Source organism: Pinus tabuliformis, chromosome 2_1 (genome assembly GCF_031772625.1).
Source record: "Pinus tabuliformis cultivar Carrire ecotype Pingquan chromosome 2_1, CPIR1, whole genome shotgun sequence".
Taxonomy (NCBI): domain Eukaryota; kingdom Viridiplantae; phylum Streptophyta; class Pinopsida; order Pinales; family Pinaceae; genus Pinus; species Pinus tabuliformis.
The window spans coordinates 893,910,496-893,931,713 of NC_142299.1; positions in this window are offsets into that span (position 1 = coordinate 893,910,496).

The following is a 21,218-nucleotide window of genomic DNA, read 5'->3' on the forward strand; positions in this document are numbered from 1 at the left end:
AGTGTTAAACTATAGAATTTTTGTAATCTTTTTTAGTCAAACCCAATCTAATATCAGTTTGACCAAAAATCCAATGCAATATCCCCTTCCTGTGCCAAAGATAATAAAAGTATTATTATTAATTAATCAGCTTAGATCTATTTTAACTATAGATTGTTAGAAAATTATATATTACAGAGCAATGGAACACATAAAATATTGCAGAAATATAAAGACAGAAAAGTCATAAAACAAGAGAGACACAAATATACATGGTTCACCCAGTTTGGGCTACATCCATGGAGAAACAACCAATACTTCTTTTTATATTATCTAGCAAACTGAAGAGATACAACCTACAACAGATCCATTGTAACTCCCTCTTCGCTCTCAATCTCCTCTCTCTTCCTCACTTAGAATATAGATACAAATAGACGCAATACAATTCCCTCATATATAGCAAGGGGTTGCCTTCTAGGGGAAAAAACCATAAATTAAACATAACTTCTACAGTCAGATCTTCGCCTAATGAACGACCTAGATTGACTATGAAAGTACAACATTTTACAAGGCAATTTTACATCTATTCTTAGCTTCGGGAGTGTTGCCCCCGATCCCCCCGCCAGGGTGGGATCCCAAAAGGTCGCAGGCAGCCCCCCTAGATCCCCCTTCCAGAGAATATTTTACAAGCAGCGTTGCCACCCCATTTCGAACTAGGGTCCAATGCGGTGATACCTTTGAATAAAAAAGATAATTAGGCTCCAACCCAACAATCACCCACTTGGAGACTGATTATAGCAACTGCATTGTTGCTTCATTTGCTAAAAAATGACTCCACTTTGGACCTGCTTGTTTCTCATCTTCTTTGTCATACTTGAAGACCAATTGAAACTGAGAAGATTCTCAGTTTCTCCCTGGTTACAACTTTTCTTAACATATCTATAGGATTCTGGCTAGTGTGTATCTTTTCCAGCTTCAACTATCCATCTTCCAACACTGACTGTATGAAATGGTACTTGAGTTGTATATGCTTAGTCTTGGAATGAAATGTAGAGTTCTTTGCAAGATGTATGGCACTCTGGCTGTCACTATATAACCTGCCCAACTCCTGCTTCTTACCTAATTCATTCAGAAACATTTGTAACCAAATCATTTCTTTACTAGCCTTTGTAGCAGCAACATACTCTGCTTCTGTTGTTGAGAGTGCAACATCACTTTGTATTTTTAAGACCCAACTGACAGATATTCCACCTACAATAAACACATACCCTGTTGTGCTCCTCCTGTTATCTCTATCACTTGCCATATCTGCATCAACATATCCCTCTAGAGAAATGTTTGAACCAGCAAAGCATAATGCTTGATTTGTGGTACCTCTCAAACACCTGACAATCCACTTCACTAACATCCAATGTTCTTTTCCTGGATTGTTCATGTACCTACTTACAACTTCCATTGCATGTGCAATATCAAGCCTTGTGCAGATCATTGCATACATTAAGCTTCCAACTGCTGATGCATATGGAACTTTAGACATATGAGCCATTTTTTCCTGAGACTTGGGACACTCCTCCTTATATAATTTGAAATGGCTAGCGAAAGGTATACTAACTGGTTTTGCATTCTACATATTAAATCTTTTCAACACCTTTTCTATGTACTCACTTTGAGACAATGTTAATTTTTGATTCTTCCTATCTCTAGTTATTCTCATACCAAGGATTTGTTTTGCAGCACCTAAATCCTTCATTACAAATGATTTTGCCAATTTCCTTTTGAGCACATTTATTTCCTACATGTTAGAACTTGCAACAAGCATGTCATCTACATACAATACAATATAATTTAGATACCATCATTTTTCCTTTTTAGATAAACACAATGATCCGAGTGACACCTAGTATAACCTTGTTCAGACATAAACCTATCAAATTTTATATACCACTGCCTTGGAGACTGTTTTAAGCTGTACAATCTCTTCTTCAACCTGAACACTAGTTTCTCCTTCCCTTTTACTTCATATCCTTGTGTATGCTGCATATATATCTCTTCCTCCAAACCCCCATGGAGAAAGGCTATCTTTACATCTAATTGCTCAAGATGCAAATATTTGGCTGCTACTAGAATTAGAATAGTTCTGATTGAAGTCATTTTCACAACAGGAGAAAATATCTCATCAAAGTCTATACCCTTTTCCTATGAAAACCCTTTCACCACAAGTCTAGCTTTATACCTTCTTCTACCTCCATCTTCTTCTTTCAACTTGTAAACCCATTTATTCTGCAATGTTGTTTTACCTGCAGGCAACTTAACTAAGTCCTAACTCTGGTTATGTGCTAAGGAGTCCATCTTCTCTTTCATGGCTTGCTCGCACTTCTTCCTAGTTTCTACCTGCACTACTTCTTCATAACATTCTGGTTCACTAGAATCAGTCAACAATACATAATATAATGAAGGAGAGTATCATTTGGGGGGTCTACTTATCCTGCTAGATCTTCTAACACCACTTTTAGGTGTTTGAAGTGCTTGTTGCTGTTGTGGTTGTTGTTCTAGTTGTTGATCATTATGATTTTTAGGCACCATCACTTTTCCTGTGATATCGTTAAGCATTGTCTACTCTCTATTCTCTTTTTCTTGTTTCTTTTCCTATAGTTGATCCTTATACAAAACCTTTTCATTGAATATTACATCTCTTCTCCTAATAATTTTGTGTTTTTCATAATCATATAAGCGATAACCAAAATCATTAACACCATATTCAATAAAGATAAATTTCTTTGATTTTTCCTCAAGCTTTGTTCTATTTTCTTTATTAATGTGGACAAAGGCTTCACAACCAAAAGTCTTTAAAATAGCGTAGTTTACCTTTTTACCTATCCATGCCTCCTCTAGAATAACACCATCCAAGGAACTTGAAGGCCCTCTATTTATTAGATAAACAACAGTATCTACAACATCTACCCAAAATTGTAAAGGCAATCCTACATGCAATCTCATGCACCTTGCACCCTCCATGATTGTCATGTTCATCCTTTGTAACACACCATTTTCTTGTGGTGTTCCTGGAACTGTCTTCTCTCTGCAAATTCCATTCTCAAAACCATACCTTTCAAACTCTTTGCTGAAATATTCACCTACATTTTCCGATCTGAGACAATTCAACCTTTTTCCTGTCTCATTTTCAACTAAAGCTTTCCATTTCTTGAAAATATCAAATACATCAGATTTATTTCGAATACAATAAATCTAGGTTTTTCTAGTTGCATCATTAATAAAAGTAACATAATAATGATAGACACCAAGAGATGATACCTGAGCAGGTCCCCATACATCTGTATGCACATGCTTTAATTTTTATTTGTTCTTTTCTTTCCCAACTCTAAGGAATCTAACTCTCTTCTGTTTTCCATAAACACAATTCTCACAAAATTTTAAATCAACATGCCTCAAACCTAGTAACAAATTTCTCGAGTGAAGAATTTGCATCCCTTTCTCACTCATGTGCGTGAGCCTATGATGCTACAATGTTGTATCTTCTCCTGTAGAGGTTAAAACATTAACAAAATTAGAAATACCATTGCAAAAATTCAATGTACCAACCTTTCCTCCTTTCACTATTAGCAGGGATCCTTTAATGACCTTCCATGTTTTATCTATGAAAGTAGTTAAGAAACCTTCACCTCCCTACTGCCCTATTGAAATCAGATTTTTCTTCAGATTTTATGAAAACTGTACCCATTCCAATGGTTTTACAGGGTTTATCATCACCCAATAAAACCTGCCTAAAATCTCCTTGAAAATAATCATGAAAATATTTCCTATCATGTGTGGCATGGAATGAGGCCCGTGAATCTACCACCCAGGCATCAATAATATTTTTTAATGAGAGGATCAAAGCATCTTGCAACACATCACCTGTTACATTCGCTTCATGATTAGTTTCTTGTTGCGTGTCTCCTTCTTTTCCCTTCCGAGACTTGCAGTCTTTCTTCAGGTGTCCTTTCTTCTTTCATTTCCAGCACACTATCCATGATCTGGACTTAGATCTAGCTTTTCTTGACTTACTACGATATCTTGGGCTCTTTCCTCTTTCCATTTTTCTTCCCCTAGTCTCTGTAGTCAAAGCATTACCTGATGTCTCACTAGAGGTTTTTAGTTGCATTTCCTCACTAAGGATTGCACCGACAACATCATCAAACTACAAAGTAATAGATCCAGAGACAGAGTTACTAATGACCATAACTAAACCATTCCAACTTTCTAGCAATGAGAACATAAATAATAGAGCCCTAACTTCATCATCAAAAGTTACCCATACAGAACTGAACTGACTGGTAAGTGTGTTAAACTCATTTAAATGATCAACAATAGATGCACCTTCTCGCATCTTCATATTAAATAAATGCTTCATAAGAAATACCTTATTTGAGGCTGAGTGTTTTTCACATAGTTTGGTCAATGTCGACATTAAACCCTATGTTATCGTTTCCTTTGAAATATTAAACACTACCAATGCTGCTAGGTACAACTGTATTGTTCCAAGTGCCTTTCTATCAACGATATTCCATTCTGTGTCTATCATACTCGTCGGCTTCTTTGTCTTTTCACATAATGGTAGATACAGATCTCTCCGATACAAATAATATTCCATCTGCATCTTCCACAGCTCGTAGTTTTGGCTGTTAAATTTTCGACTGTAAACCTACCATCTTCTGCCATTGCTTCCACTCGAACTAGGAATACTTCTATCTCTTGCAAGTTTATCAGCCAAAGCGACCTTCATCTCTAATGCTAGTTGTTAGAAAATTATATATTACAGGGAAATGGAACACATAAAATATTGCAGAAATATAAACACAGGAAAGGCATAAAACAAGAGAGACACAGATATATGTGGTTCACCCAGTTTGGGCTACATCCATGGACAAATAGTCGGTCCTTCTTTTTATATAATATAGCAAATTGAAGAGATACAACCTACAGCAGATCCATTGTAACTCCCTCTTTGCTCTCAATCTCTTCTCTCTTCCTCACTCAGAATATAGATACACATAAACGCAATACAATTCCCTCATATATAGCGAGGGGTTGCCTTCTAGGGAAAACCCTAAATTAAACATAACTTCTACCGTCAGACCTCCGCTTAATGAATGGCTTAGATTGACTACAAAATTGCAACATTTTACAAGGCAATTTTACATCTATTCTTAGCTTCGGGGGCGCTCCCCATGATCCCCCTGTTGGGGGGGGCTCCAAAAAGGTCGTAGTCATCCCCCATGGAGCCCCGCTGTAGCGAATATTTTACGGGTGGCATCCAATGCAGTGATACCTTTGAATACAAAAGATAATCATGCTCCACACCCAACATAGATTTATCAAGTGTTCAGAGCAATCAAATCTCTTTTCACTCTAAGAAGGTTTGCACCTCAAAATATTTGATCCCTCTAGGCCCTTGATAAATTTGGAGTTAAGATGAAGCTTGACTGGTGTAAGTATTAATTATAATTATAAATATTAATTTTATTTGTTTTATTTTTATTTTTATGTAATTTGACATTGTTAGTGCCTAAATCTACCTTAGGCTAAGAAAGGCAGGTCTAGGGTACATCAAACCACACTTAACCTAGTATCTAGCCCTACCAGGTCGAGAGAGGGCTCTCTCCTTCTCAATATCAATGAAAATTCATCAAGGATGGCTTGATATGACTGATATAAAAACTAATTTTAGGCGAGGTATGCTTGCTTAGAGGAATTTGATTGATTTTAATGGTTGGGTTGCTGGTTCAGATGGGAAGGCAGCTTTGGGTCCGGGAAATCAACACAAATTTGCAAAGGTTTCTGTGGGGCAATGTAGGAAAGTGTTTTAGCACTTTGGAATGAGCGTAATGGTGAGTATAAAGACTAGTGAGGAGCTGGAGAGGGCATGCAAAAGTCATGAGTCCTCTTCAAATAGTAGAAAACATGTAAGACTAAATAAAACCCAAGGCAGAGCACTGAAACATCAATGAATTCTACCTTTTACACTTGATTCATTTAGCTATGACGAATAAAATAGATGATGGCACACATAAACATAAGATCACTGAATAATTGAGAGGAAAATAATGCTAAATCACATTACCACAAGAATCCCACAAAATGTTGTAAAATCCTGGTTTATTTCCTTGCCAAACTGCAGAAATGATGTAAAATAGTGCTCAATGCATCCACAAGAGTCAAACCCTGACAAATGGCTGATAAAACACATGATATGGACCTCCAAATCACCTGGATATCCATCAGGGGTTGAATCCATGAGAAGCGGGGTGGTTTCAACCATATCTAAACTAGGAACACAAAAATAGGCAGTGGAACGACTTGCATCTAAAACCTAGAAAATTGATTCATTCAACTCTAAACCATCTACAACTAATGTATCTACCTTATCAAGTCAATTTTTATTATTTTTACATCATAGTACATCAATTTACATCATCTCACATCATGAATTTGACCATAAGAGAGAAAAATTCAAACTAGAAGAAAACTAGGAGAAAAACAGATTTTTTGAGTAAAAGTGGCACTTTTTCATGTTGTGCGTAGCGTCATTTTTCTGTGCGCGGTGCTTTTTCCAAGTTGAATTTGGAGGCCTTCCCCTTCACCAAATTTTCTCCAAGATGGTTTTTTGGAAAGGCCTATCTATCTACTTTCTAGGACAAGTATAATCTTTGAATTTGGTATTGATTTTCCTCTCCAAAATTTCCATCTCCCAAGACTGCTTCCTATGTGACCAAAAAGTGGCAGAGAGGGCATTTTTTGTGCGTTTTTGGCATTTTTGGAGGTTCAAAAGTTGTCAAAATTTCCTAGTAATTTTTGAGCATGCATAACTTTTCATAAGGAACACAAAAATGACATGTTTTCTTCAAATGGAGGTCCCTATCAAAAGCGAGCGCTGGTGGTGCTATGCACCTACTGAAAAAATCTGTTTTTTGCCTCAAAAATTCAAAAATAAACAAAACTTCACCAAATTTCTTTAAATTTGGCCCAAGTGATCTATGTTATGTGCTATGCTGGGCCAATGATGCTTCAGCCAAGATCTTTGAGTTTATCATGCTCCTTTTGCTTTCTTAAGGCCCTTTTTCAACTTAGGCTTAAGCCTCTTCACTATATTCTCAACCTATTGTCCTTTATTCCACTATTCACCAACATTTGGAATTCCTGTTGTTTCTAAGATAGTGGTAGGTTACAAGGTTAAGGAGACACCAGCAAGGTTCACTTGGCGATTATGTAGATGAGTGACAAACAACCGGGCAAGCTCATAGCAAGAATGATGTCTAAAACAAGATATAGCAAGAGGACAAGCAAGCAACTCTTGAAACTGATAGTTTCCTCTTCGATGATCATTTCCCCTTTGTGTGGCTTTTTTGGTACATGAGATTCTCTGGAAGAATCACTGAGAGTTTCCTCTTCCCTCTCATAGTCTGAATCTGTCTCCATGCTTCTAAATTTGAAGTGAAAGCAGATGAGTATGAAGAGGTTTTGAAATATGAGGTGAGTGGTGTGTATAAGGAAGTGAATTCTAGGAGGAAGGGTTTATTTTTGGAATGAGGGTAGTGAATGGTATTATGAAGTGGATTTAGTGGTATTATGAAGTGGATGTAGTGAAGGAATAGGAAATGGGAGTTAGGGTTTGGGAATAAAGTATAGGGCTAGGGTTTGGTAAATGAGAGTGGGCATTAGGGAGTGAATGTTGATGATGTTAGTGAAAGGGAATGGGATTTTCCAAGCTGAAAATGGATAAAGTGAAAAGTAAGAGAAATGTCATTCAAAAACTTGCAAAAGAGGATTTAAGAATTAGCTAGGATTTATGTTATCAATTTAGCTAGGGTTTTTCTTAAAGGAAACCACAAACATCCAAGGCACCAAACACAACTTCCTTGAACAAGGAGGAACGTTTTACTTACTTGGAATAAGCTTTAATTTTATTTTTAGGAATTTTGGACGACTTTTGAAGTGTTTCTGGCTTTTGGAACAGGTGCATAGTGCCTTTTGGCAGACCAGCTTTTGAGGCCTTCCCAATGTCCAAATTGGGCCAGGATATCTCATTGGAAAGCTTATCAAGTCTAATTTCTAGCACAACTTGAATTTCTAAATTTGGAGTTCATTTTCCCTATCAAGAGTCAAATATCCCAAGACTGGTCAAAATGTGCAAAATGAGGCTGCTTAAAGGCAGAGTGTTGTTGCAGGCAACCTTTGAAGGTCTTCCTCAACTCCACATTCAGCTCATGATAGCTCATTGGAAATATACTTGTCTCTAGTTATCATTTTATGCATCAAGAAAGTAATTTTGCCAATGAAGCTAGGAGAAATCTTGATTTTGCGAAGGCCACTCCAGAGGTGCATGAACCCTCCTGAGACAACTTTCTTTTTGACATTTCTCTACAACCATGACACCTGTGTAAAAAGTGAAGGAGGGTTTCCTTCATTGGCCTATTTTGGAGAAAAAAATCTCTCAATTTTTCAAAATTAATCTTTCCTTGCTCAGAAACATCATTTGAGTAAAACCTACCCCAATGTGTCGAACAAGGGATTTGTAGAAATGAAGTGAAATGAAAGGGAAAAGGGGCTTCTAAATTCTTGAGAAAATTTTGGGAAGTAGGGAGGGATGTTAGGAAATAGGGGAAAGTGGAATTTAAAATATTGAGTGAAGTGAAGGGGTCCAAAAGGGCTAATCAGAGGCCCAACCTAGAAAATTATCAAATTGTAGCAAGAAATTAGGGTTTGTTGGAAAATGAGGAATTTGAGGGATATAAGTGATGGCAAGTGTTTAATAAGGTACATTAAGGATAGGGGAATGTGTATGAACATTAGGACACAAGTTTTGTTTATGATTTGACCATCCAAGAGAAATTACCTTCAAAACCCTAGGAGAGGGAATTGATCCTTACCTAAGCACAATTGAAGCACAAATAAGGTGTAAAATGACCCATTGGAACATAAAATGGTGATGAAAACTCTATGAATGATGGTACAATCAGATGAATGGTGACATGGACCAACATTTGGAGAACTTTGAAAGGAGTGAAAACAAACCCTAGGCCTAATATCTAGTGACCAAATTTTACTTGAAGACTCACTGAAATGACAAAATTTGACCTTGACACCTTAAAATCACTTTGGAAGAGCATGTTTGACCACTGGTGGAAGGCTTCAAAGACTGACACTAATAGACATGATAAAAATGTTTAAATAACATAAAAGGGCATGACATTACAACATGTATTTCCTACTGGGAAAGAGAGGTTTATGTATCTTTTAATTTGAGCAGATGGAGTTCACTTGAAATAGTTGCCATATCTAATTATCAAGGCCTAGAGAGTTATAATATTGGCCTAAGGGCATCAAGAAAATCTATGGAAGACCTCTCTAATGAAATCAGGTATCCTAGTATAAGGAGGGAAAGGGAACTGGAGGTCTACAGATAAATTTGTACTTCAAATTTGCAATGGAATTTGAGAGAAAGGATGCTCGTGCTTCACCAATGGATTTTTTGATAAAACTAGATCGATTCATTATTTGGAGGAAACCAAAACAAACCAATAGACATATAATAGCATTAAAAAATATATTTGAAATGTTAAATGTCAATGTCATCCATGGAACAATGCCTCCCTCAAGATAACATCAAACAACTTTGAAAAACCTACAAAGTAGAAGAATACTTTTGAAGAGAAATTTCTTCGCTCCTCCATGATGGCATGAAGGTTGAGTATATGGTTGATGGTTGGATATTAAAGTAAAAATCCTTCCTTAACCCTTTATCCAAAGAGGACTCTCCTCAAGTATCTCTAATAATATCATTTGAAGAGTCATACCATTTAGATTAGAAAGTATGAACTACCATGATCATCTAATATTTAATTGAAATAGTACTTGACCCCAATTTAGGGATTGGGTGGATCATATGGTGGGACTATGCTAGTGGGAACCCTAAATAAATGACTTGAAAACCCCTTGATTTTCTAGCTTGTTGGCATTCATCTTCCAAATTTATTTTTGGATACACAAGTACTAGAAAACATGACAAGGAAGATGAGATGGAGTTGACAAGGACATTAGGATTTCCTAGAACATCACAAAAGGTGTCCTCATGGATGAACATTGAATGGGAATTAAAGTCATAAAGTAGGCTAGAGCTTCGTAGAAATAGTGTGTGTCAAAATATTTTTGGAGTGTCCCAAAGGGAAATATACAATTCTCCTCTCCTGTAAAATACAATATACATTTCTTGTGGTGATAGTAACCACAAGATTCTTAGAACCAGCGGTACAATGTTTGGTCATGAAGGAAGATGTGGAAAATAAATCTAAATCTTTCCACTCACTGGCATAAAATTAGATCATGGGGCTAATCAAAATTTCAAGGGACATGTCAAGGATCTCCAATAAAATGGGGTTAGAAAACAAAGGATGCCTTCCAAATAATTTAAGGAGAGTAGGACATATTTAGAGGAGGTCAACTCAAGAGACTAGAAGCAAGAAAATGGGGAAAGTATCTAACAAATATGGTTAGAGAAAAAATAAAAATCCCCATCTTTGAATGAAATGGTGGTTTACATGGGTCTCATGAAAGAATATGGGATGGAAGGTAAATTTTCATAGTGAAAAAACAAGAGAAGGGTTTTGTCTACTAAAGGAATATGGGATATCAAAAGCTAGTAAATATATGAATGTAGACCCTCAATGGTCAACAAGGAATGAAAATAGAAATAGGAGGGGATGGAATGTAAATAATGGGGAAATGGATAGAGAGAAAGATAAGGAGTTACAAGTAGCAAGGTGAGTAGATGAGAAAGGTTCCATTAGATGTTTATGAAAATGCAGGTGGGGAGGTTGTGTGGAAGTGGAGAGCATTGGAGCGATGGGGATTGAAGTGAGTGATGGTTGGGCTAAAGAGGAAATAGGTTTCTCATTGGGTCATCCGATGTAGGGTCATGGAGTCACATGGTCATGAGCATCAAGGGTCTCTAAGGTATGAGGATGACAAGCTACAACTTTGTCACGGAAACACATAAGAACTCAAGGAGAGGGGATGCAATATCTATTCATAGCACTATGGGGAAAAGAAATGGCAAGAAATCCATGGGAAATATGTGCATGGGTAGCATTCTAATTCCTCATACCACTGTGTAGCCATGAAATATAAACATGATATAAATGTGAGATTCAAATTAAGCAAAAAACATAGCTTGTAACTTGTAAGACATTATATTCAGTGGAAAAAATCGGAAGACATTATAGGCTGAAAGAGAAAAATACAAAGATAGGTTAATTGTCACACTAAGAAACAATTTGCAAAATGAACTCAATGATGTTCTTTTGAATCTCAAAATTATGTGTTGTCAAACATTGAACTACATGCCATCCACCTAACAATTAAGTGGACTTAGCTAAATCAAAGACATAATACAATAATGAAAGGATTTCATTTCAATTACCAAATGTGAATTCTTCAGGTGTCTCAAACTTTCCTTCGTCGATCTTAGCCTGGACATCCTAAGGATCCTTTCCATTCATCGTGCAGTCAATGAAAAGGCATGTACCCATAATCTCCTCCGTCATCCTAGGTAATTCCTTCGCCATGGAACTTGGCCTCATAACCCTAGCGATCTCAATGACATTATTGAGGGACATATTTCCATTGTGATTGATGTTCGTAAGGGCAAGGTCTAGTCACATAAGAAACCGAGGATTCGAGGTTGAAGAAATTTAATCTCATTTGATGAATATGCTATTTGTTGAGGTGTTTTTGGTCGATCCCAAAAATATTTATCAAATTTTATGAATCAAAAGAACAGAGTGTTTGGGGGTGTCGTAATGGGTGTCTCTAGAGTCAATAACCCAGTTTTGCAAGTATGTAACTCGCTTCATTAAAATAATCCCTTTAACATATTTTAACTAGTGTCTTGTATCTATGTTGTGATAATTTAAGACGAAATTGTCTTCAATTTTTTTGCTTAAAATAAATCTTTTACCTTTCTTTTTCACCAGAGAAAACCAACAGTATTATATTAGATATAATTGATTGTTTACATATATCATAAGTCACATGTCCATCCACATTTAGTTGGAATGTTATATTGAATTTTTTTTTTTTACATCAAAGTACCTCCACAGTTTAAGAAAGTATCCCAGTACTTATATAACTAAAAACAAACCCAAAATAGAAAAGGTAGTTAATATCATCAGTGTTACACATATTCCTCTTACCAAGAAACATATTGTTACCCAATAGTCCATGAGTTGCAGAAACATGAAACAATTCTCAGTGAATGGAAAAATTTCCACTATGCTGATAGATGGAATTTACATAGAATTTTTATTGTAACATACCAAAAGGAAACAAAATGCCATCCTTGGATATCTTTTCATAAAAATAATTGAATTCCATGTGTGTATGTGTAGTTGTCAGATCAATGAATTTTTCCATGATTTTTGAAATTCTACCAAACCATTTGAAAAGGAGTGGCGGGTAGAAAGAAGATCTATTAGAAACCCACTCAACAACTGCTTGTGAATCTCCGAAGACTTCCAGTTCTACCAACTCAAACCTGCATCCATAGAAAAGAAGGCCCCAAAGTGCCATAACTTTATCTCTTGTATTTGTCCCACTACCCCTATTCCAACATATATGGTACATAATGTCTGACTAAATGATGATGTAGGCTCCACAGCCACAAACCCCATCCTTAGCTGCACCATCGAAGTAACCCCAGTGAAAGGGTTTTAAAGTTAGTGGAGGAGAAATTAGTCTCAATGGAAAACTTGGAAAATAAATATCTCCCCAAGAGCAATTAATGACGCCAAGGGACTCCTTCATGGTCGAATTCAAAATTCAAATAGTTTACCAACTCCACCAACCAAAATCAGTGCACTTACCTAGAAGTAAAGATCCTGATGAAGAACCCTATTGACCAATCCCAAACCAGAGAGGAGCAAGAACATCCATAGGAAAAAAGGTTAAGAAGAAAGACCACGTAAAAAAACTAGCTAGTGTGTCTCAGATAGACCACAAAAAAGACCAACAATTAGTAGCTAAGATCCTCAAAATTCTCTAATTGAACAATCCGAAACCAGAGAAGGAGAAGGAAGATAGATAGGAGAAAACGTTCAAAAGAAAGACCACATAAACAACCAACCAGTGGATCTTAGACAAACCTTGGAGTATACCAACAATTAGACTGGAAAATAAATTGTTATTAGTGTACCTTGAAACAAAAAAACAAGTAGAAATCCCTGATATCATCTAGAATCAGGATACAAACTAAAACTAACTGAGATAATTATGTTTAGATATATTTCACCCAACATTGCCAAAAAATGCACCAACAATTGCACCAACGAAAGCTACATTGAATCCATCTACCTCCACACTTACAACCAAAACTATTTCCCTTGTGAATTTTGTGACTAATGCTTCCATAATCCAATCTTTTATTCTCAGTGTCTGCTTCTCACAAAAGTTGTCATAGAGATTTTGGAGTAGGAATATTGTTTTCCAATGAATATTATGTAATTTTCTTCCACCATCCTTCAGGTGAATCTAATACATGTTGTCAATGATAGTCAAGAGTTCCAACACAAAAATTTGTTGATAACAACAATCAATGAATATAATTAACATTTAAAATAATTCAAATAGTAAAAAAGTAGACATTAAACACAATCGATGGAGACCCTAAAAAATACTCCAACTATGTTAATTCCTATCCATGCTCACCGAAAGTGCCTCCATCGCTCCTCTCACCAAAAACCTTTTTTGTCACCCTTCATCACCCTAAATCTCATTAGTTTTTGTCACCCTTCATCGTTCTACTTCCTGAAGAACCCATCAACAACATAAAGAAGAACCCTACCTTTAACTTTTTTACTAGTGCCTCGTATCAAAAACTTTACGACAAAATTAAATTTTAAGAAAAAATAAGTATTTTGTCTTAAAATCCCCCTCCATGTAGCAGTGTCGAATGCAAGGACATGTAGGTTGACTATAATTGTATCAATGGAGATCGAAGGGAGAAAATAAGAATTGATGTCGAGAAAATCTTGCCAGGAAAGGTTGTCACATTCTTCAGAGTCGTCTACCCCTCCAAAGTGAAGAGCCCAACAAAAAATTGTCTTTATATAAGGTAACTTGAATGGTAAGTAAAATAACAACCTCGGTATAGGCACAACAGGGTAGTACCCTCCAAGCTGGTGGATTTAGGGAGCACTATCAGGGTCAATTTTGCAAGTGTTAGATAATATTGTCTTAAATTGATATGGTTTTGTCTTAATTGTTAATTGTCTTAAATGACTTTTTTCTTAATTGTCATTGTCTTAAGTGGCCATTGTCTTAAATATAAAGTTTTTTCTTAAAATATTTTTGTCTCAAATTATTTTGTCTTAAACTATTTTTGTTTTAAACTACTTTTTTCCTAAATATAAAGTTTTCTCTTAAAATACTTTGGTCTCAAACTATTTTTGTCTTAAATATTGTTGGGTTGTGTTATAGTCTTTCCATGACTAGCCGATGTAGTTAACTGGGGGGCCCCCCTTCGTTGTGTCGATTGCATAGCGGGGGGGTCACAGGGGTTTGAGGGGAGTAGGTAACCCCCCTCTATGGGGTCTAGTGTCGCAGCCCAATTTTTTTTTTTGTTTTGGAACCTATGTTAGGTTATGCGGACCTACCTATGCTTTTTTGCATGATTTTCGCACATGGTTTTGGACGGATGGTTTTCGGTCCATGGTATTGGATGCTTCGGCATGTATAAATATGTATTGTAATATTGAAAGGAACATAATGAAAAATCTAGCTGGTAGTCCTAGTTTTGGGATCCAAGCGAAAATCTTTGTGTATATGTGTTTTATGTGTTATGCTCTCACATTGTTTGTTTCTATGTTTTAGAATTCATATGTAGGTAAATTCTGTATGGGGTTAAAACCTACATTTGGTATCAGATTAGTTTTGGCTTCAAGGGGATGCCTTTGTTGCTGAGGGGTTTCACTTGGGCTTATGGTAGACCACGTTCAGTGGCAGATCTGCGGGATCCATTCTGGTGGTGAAAGAAGATGGTAAGAAGTGGAAAGATAGGGATCGAGAAATTTAATGGTCATAGTTTTGAGTTATGGAAACTCAATATGGAGGATTTGTTGGTGGATAAAGATCAGCGGATCGTGGTAGATCCAGGTACTAAACCAATGGGAGTGTCCGAAGAAGAATGGAAGAAGTGGGATCGGAAGGCAAAGAGCACAATACGATTGTGTGTCTCAGATTTAGTATTGTTGAATGTATCAGGGGAAGCTACGACGAAGGCTTTGTGGGACAAGTTAGGGACTTTGTACCAATCCATGTCTCTGGTCAATAAACTATTCCTAGGAAAAAAGCTGTATAACATGAGGATGAAAGATGGAGACTCAGTGACAGAGCATTTGAACAAATTTAATATTGTGGTAATTCAGTTATTATCTGTTGATATTAAAATTTCATATGAAGATAAGTGCATAAGTTTGTTGTGTTCTCTACCAGATTCATGGGATAGTCTAGTTATTGCAGTAGGTAGCAATGCAACTACCTTGCAGTTTGATGAAATAGTCTCATCCTTGCTAACAGAGGAGATGAGACATAAAAGTATGGAGAGCCAAAATGGTGATGCCTTGTTTGTGCGAGGACAGTCCTAGAATAGAAACAAAAATAAGTCTTCGAGTGGGAGATCTAAATCTAGAGGGAGATCTAAATCTACAGGAAAACCTGTAAAGGTGGTATGCTGGAAATGTAGAAAGGAAGGGCACTATAAAAGGGATTGTAAATCTAAGGCTCCTGAAAAACTGGAAAGGGATTTGATGATGCTTCTTCTATAGAGGTGAAAACCACCTCAGATGTAGATGGGGATGTGTACTTGCCTTCTTCAAGTACACATGTAGATCATGAGGCATGGTTGATTGACTCAGGTGGATCCTTTCACTTCACTCCCCATAGAGAGTGGTTCTATGAGTATGATAAATACGATGGTGGTGACGTCTTCTTAGGGGATGATAGGAAGGCTAGAATCGTTGGTTGCAGAAAAGTAAAGTTGAAATTGCAAGGTGGAAGGGTTAGAACACTTTCGGGTGTTCTACATATCCCTGCATCAGCCAGAAATATGATTTCTATAAGAAAGCTGGATGATGCAGGTGTAAAGACAATGTTCGAGAAGGATACCTACAAGATGATTGAAGGAGCACTGGTATTGATGCGGGGACTTCGGACTGGAAGTCTGTACAGCTACAAGGTAGCACTGTTGTTGATTGGTGCAATAGTTTTGTGGTTCCTGAAAGTGGAGCAGAAAATATAGTGGTCTCTGGAGAGAAAACAATGTTGTGGCATCAATGGCTTGGACATATTGGAGAGAAGGGCCTTCGAATGCTTCATGGTAAAGGTATGGTAGAAGTTATGAGTAATAGCTCTCTGGATTTTGATTTCTGTGAAAATTGTGTGTATGAGAAGCAGAATCGGGTGAGTTTCCCCTTTGGTGGTAAGAGGGTGAAACATATATTAGAGCTTGTGCATAACGATGTGTTTGGACCTGTGAAGGTTCCATCACTGGGTATGTTTGTGTACTATGTATCATTTATAGATGACTTCTCAAGGAATACATGGATATATCTCCTTAAGAAGAAATATGAAGTCTTTGACAGGTTTAAAGAATTTAAGGCTCTGGTGGAAAACCAGACAGAGAAGAAGATAAAGGTGTTGAGGACAGATAACGGTGGAGAGTTTTGCAACAAGGAATTTGAAGAATTCTGTAAGAAGTGTGGTATAGCATGGAATAATACTACTCCATACACACCTGAGCAAAATGGAGTTGCAGAAAGAATGAAGAAGACGTTGATGGAAAGGGAAAGAAGAATGCTTAGTGGTTCCAGGTTAGGGCAGGAATTCTAGGAAGAGGCAATGGAGATAGCATGTTACCTGGTCAACAGATCACCTTCATTAGTGTTGGAGGATAATACTCCACAAGAGGTATGGACTGGTAAGAAACCCTCTCTTTCACATCTGAGGGTATTTGGATGTGATGCATATGTAAATGTTCCAAAGGAGAAATGAACCAAGTTGGATAGTAAATATAAAAAGTGCATCTTTATTAGGTATAAGGATGGTTTAAAGGGTTATAAGCTTTGTAACCCAGTAACAAGGAAGGTTGTATACAACTGAGTTGTGGTGTTCAGAGAGGTAAAAGATGTTATTAAACATGAAGTTTAACCGAAGGAACTTGAGAAGATATTGTTTGGGCTTAAGGAGGAAGAATTATAGTCTACAATAGAGGAGGAATCAGAAGATGAAGAGCCATAGACTACGAGTGTGAGAACATCAGTTCGAGAAAGAAGGCAGCTAAAAAGGTATATTCCATCTGATTTCTGCTCAATTTTTCTTTATCTATTACTGATGATGATCACAGAACTGTGAAGGAAGCAGTAGATTTAGAGGATGGAAAACTCTGGAAAGAGGCCATGGTTGATGAAATGGCATCTTTGCACAAAAATGAGGCTTGGGATCTCGTGGAGTTGCCGGTTGGAAGGAAACCCATTGGCTGAAAATAGGTGTTCAAGAAGAAGACAAATGCAGAAGGAAAGAGAGAGAAATACACAGCTCATTTGGTAGCAAAAGATTATTCCCAGGTGTCGAGAATTGGTTTTGGTGATTTTTTTCTCCTTTTGCCAAGCTAACTTCTATTAGATTAATTTTATCTATTGCTGGTGCTTTTGATTTTGAGGTAGAACAGATGGATGTGAAGACAACATTTCCTCATGGGAACTTGGAAGAGGAAACCTACATGAAGCAACCTGAAGGCTGTGCGATGAAGGGTAAGAAAGAAATGGTATGCAAGTTAAAGAAGTCTTTGTATGGGTTAAAACAATCACCAAGGATGTGGTATCATACATTTGATACATTTATACAGGGACTTGGCTTCACCAGAAGCAAAGAGGATCACTGTGTGAATTTTAAATTAATTGCTGACCATTTTACTTATCTGGTCTTGTATGTGGATGATATGTTGTTGGTTGGAAATGACAAGGAAATTATCCAGGATTTGAAGACAGAATTGTCCTCCAAATTCGGCTTGAATGATCATGGTGCTGCAAACTATATTTTGGGAATGGAAATTAAAAGTGACTGAGAAAAGAGGAATCTCTAGTTAAACTAGAGGAAGTATGTCAAGACAATACTACAGAGGTTTAATATGCAGGATAGTAAACTGGTGAAGGTTCCTATTCTTGTAGTTGTGAGGTTATCTACTGAACAGTGTCTAAAGACACAAGCAGAGGAAGAGGACATGTCTTGTTTTCCATATGCAAGTGCAGTCGGTAGCCTAATGTACACAATGGTCTGCACTAGACCAGACATTGCACATGTAATGGGAGTATTGAGCAGGTTTATCTCAAAACCAGGCAAGGAGAACTGGACAATAGTGAAGCTGGTTTTCAGGTATTTTCGTGGCACTAGTGATTATGGTTTGTGCTACCAAGGAAGACTAGGATTGGACAAAGTGTTTAATATTCGTGGCTTTGTTGATGCGGACTGGGCTGGAGGTCTGGATTAGAGAAGATTTACAAGTGGGTATGTGTTTAACCTATTCGGAGGTGTAGTCAGTTGGATGAGTAAGAAACAATCTATAGTGGCACTATCAACTATAGAGGCAGAATACATGGTAGCCGCTCATGCAAGCAAGGAAGCAATTTGGTTATAGAGATTCTGTTAAAGTATGGGGTTAGTACATGGAGCTATAAGGATAGAATGTGATAGCCAAAGTTCAATTTTCTTGGCAAAGAACCTTGCATATCATTCAAAGACAAAGAAAGTTGATGTTCAGTATCACTTTGTGAGGGATATGATTGAAGACAAAAAGGTGTTGCTGGTAAAGGTGGACACTTTGAAGAATACTGCAGATGCATTAGCAAAATTTTTTAGCTCTGAGAAGTTCCCTTGGTGTAGAGAAACAATGGGCATTGCAGGGCTAGATAAATGACTAAGCTCTCTTGTGGCCCCCTGTGGAAAGGAAACAACAAGTGGGAGAATATTGGGCTGTGTTATATTCTTTCCACGAGTAGCCCACATAGTTAACTGGGGGGTTAGAGGGGGGGAGTATCCCCCCCTTCATTGCACTGACTATGTAGCAGGGGGGTCACACGGGGTTTGAGGGGTGCACGTAATGCCCCTCTATGGGGTTTTGGGCAGTGCCCCAAAATTTGTTGGTTTTGGACCCTATGTTAGGTTGGGTGGACCTACCTATGGTTTTGTGCATGATTTTCACACATGGTTTTGGACACGATGGTTTTTGGTCCATGGTTTTGGACGTGATGGTTTTCGGTCCATGGTATTGGATGCTTCGGCATGTATAAATGTGTATTGTAACATTGAAGGGAACATAATGAAAAATCAAGCTGGTAGTCCCGGTTTTGGGATTCAGGGGAAAATCTCTGTGTATATTTGTTTTATTTGTTATTCTCTGGCATTGTTTATTTTCTATGTTTTAGAATTCATATGCAGGTAATTTCTGTATGGGGTTAAAACCTACAAAAATAAAGTTTTGTCTTTAAATATTTTTGTCTTAGATATAAAATTTTGGCTTAAAATAATGTTGTCTCAAACTATTTTTGTCTTAAATATAAAGTCGTCTTAAATCTTTTTGTCTCAAATTGCTTTTGTCTTAAATAAGACAATTCAATTGATATTAAATTTTAATGTAAATTGAAAACATAAGATTTGGGATAGAGGTGGCAGCTGAAGATGAAAAATAAAAAATCTAGGGTTACAGAGGTAGCGATCCATGGAGGGGAGCAAAGGAGGGAGCTCCACTCCCTCCTTCAAGCATGACGTGACCAGCAGGGGGAAAAACCTATGGAATATGATAGAGGACCTACAAAGGGAAGGAATAAGAACAGTGAAGAGGAACAAGATGGATAGGAATAAAAGGAGAAAAGTATTATTAAAGAAAACAAGGAAGAAGACAAGGAATAGGGAACAATAAACAAAGCACGCATGGGCCCATGTAAGCCCAAAGTTGTTGTTACTCCCAAAGTCATGTTAAATGAACCTGCTCTGCAGGAGCACAAGGACCATATGCAAACCTATGCAATCATTTGCAAATTCATGGGTTTATGGCTAGCTGAAAAAGCCTTACAAATGTGGATAAGATACCACTGGAAATGAAAAGGAAGCATTGACTTACACCTGGGTTCGAAGGGTTTCTTTACCATGGTTTTTGTGAACATCGAAGACAAGGATAGAGTTTTTGAAGGTGGGCCTTACTTCTTTGCTACTACAGGTCTCTATATGAGACCTCGGATCATGAATTTTGTCCACGAATGTGAGACCTTTACTTCAGTCCCCGTTTGGGTAAGCCTCTACTCTCTTCCACTTGATTATTGGCAAACAGAGTCCTTAAGAGCCATAGGAAATAAGTTAGGATGGTTTGTTAAAGCTTTTGAAGCCACTAGGAGGGGAAAGTATACTTCCTTTGCTCAGATATGTGTGGAGATGGACCTCTCTGGAGCTCCTCCAGATGAGATAATCTTGGAAGTTTATGACGAAAAATGGGTTCAAACCATAGACTATGAACATATTCCGTTTAGATGTCGCAAATGTCATGAACATGGGCACCTATTCAAGGGTTGCCCTCTCACTAAAATAGAGAATAAGAGTAAAGATAATGCTATGAAAGACTTCGAAAGAAAGTGTCAAACAAATGAAAAGGAAGCAAGAGGGGATCAAAGGCATAGAAATCTGAAGGACTACAAACCAGCCAAAATAGGTTCCAAGTCTTGGAAGTGGAAGAAGAAGTTAACACAACAGACCAGATTAAGGGGGAGGAATTAATGGAAGAAGGGAAAGAAGAGGACAAGGAACAAACACTAGATAAAATTATGCAGACAGAAACGATAGTGAGCAATGCAGAAATAGAAATGGATCAGGAGATGACCCAAAGTGAGATGGAAACAGAGGACCAAGAACTTCAGGCGATTCTTGAGAAAGAGAATCTTGATCTGGAAGGTTTCTTGTCTCAAGGAACTAAAGGAGGGATAGAATCTTTACCTCCAGAGGAGTTCAATAAAGTCCAACAACTATATCTATGGAAAACCCAAAACAAAGGACCATAGAGGCAAAGGAGCAAGGAAAAAAGAGCAATGAAGGGGTAAAAATGGCAAAACCCATACCTGGATTAGCACCCAGAAACCCAAGAGAAA